The sequence below is a fragment of the Olea europaea genome, chromosome 2 (assembly GCF_002742605.1).
Source record: "Olea europaea var. sylvestris chromosome 2, O_europaea_v1, whole genome shotgun sequence".
Lineage (NCBI taxonomy): Eukaryota > Viridiplantae > Streptophyta > Magnoliopsida > Lamiales > Oleaceae > Olea > Olea europaea.
This window is the reverse complement of record NC_036238.1, coordinates 5,414,680-5,416,084: the sequence shown is the minus strand read 5'-3', so window position 1 is coordinate 5,416,084 and position 1,405 is coordinate 5,414,680.

Below are 1,405 nucleotides of genomic sequence, written 5' to 3'. Positions count from 1 at the left end.
TAAAAATGAAACAACTGCGGAAAAATTGTGTCTGAATGTATAACCCCGGTTTGGCCTCCATTATTTCTAATTATAATTTTTTTTCTCTTAATTTTAATCACACAATCTTTTATAAAATAATATTATACGTAAATTGAAATTTTTTTCTTTTTCTCAACCACACATTTTTGAAAAAAATATTATTCCAAAAATTATAAATTGAAATAATGGAGGTCAAACTGGGTTAAAACTCGTTAACTAAGGTATTTCTAGAAGCTGAGGACGCTTGATGAATCCTATCGGTCCACTTGTTGAAATCTGATGAGTTTTGGAAGGTAATGAAGTTAATCAAATAATATAATTAAATTTATTATTTTTTTCTAAAAGATATACCATTTTTGACCTAACCATAGCCCAACACCTGGCCCGGTATTCAACAGCACACGTTCGAGGACTTTCATCCAACAGTCTTCTCCTATGAAATTGGATTTCTCACAAATGATAGTTCCAACTATTCAAGTTTCAAGAAACTTACTTTAATATTTAATTTTTTTTTATTCGCCTGAAATTAATTTTGAGATAATAAAATAATTTACATGTAAATTTAAATTTTATCTTACTTTTTAATTGAACATTCTGGAAAAAAAAATTATTATTACAAAATTCATTTTAACATAAAATGGGGCTTGAACAATGGCTCAGTGAATGAAAGTCTTATCATTTAAATCAAGATTTAACAGCAAAACTCTACTACTTTTATATATTGAGAGTATAATTTATGCATAATAATAGACGCAAACATAGTAGGCTCCCGTATTAAATTTTGGAGTTTCATCTTAAAAAGTAACCTTATTAAGGGCCCGTTTGGTAAGAATTTTGAGAATTGATTTTTTGATCGTTAGAAGAAAAGTGGGGTCCACATGTAAGAGAAGAAGTCAACAATTATGGCTTGAATAGTAAAATAACTGTCAAAAAATCAATTTTTTGGGGCAAAAAATTCCTACCAAACGGGGCCTAAGATAAGTAATCAAAATACTTATTTGTTAGTCTATATATTCATCTTTATTTGATATGAAATTTTATTCCTTAACGTAACTTCATAATATGAAGATTTGCTTGAGTAAGCCCCCCAGGGTACTTCTCTACTGGCAAAGGACGGGCTCTGTCAAATCTGGCAGATCAGAGGTCGTGAGTTCGATTCATGGGGCTCTTGGAAGGCAATGATTTATTCTTGGAAGGCAAGAGAAATTTTGGAAGGCCAGGATTATTCTTGGAAGGCAAGGTGCAACCTGGATTGACTTGCTTGGCACTTTGGCAGATCAGGTGGGGAGGGCTCGGACCCTGGCTAGTTGGAGGCACATCCCGCGATTAACTGGACTGTATGAAGAGGGGCCGGATCACAGACCCAAGGATTAGTCAAGAATTG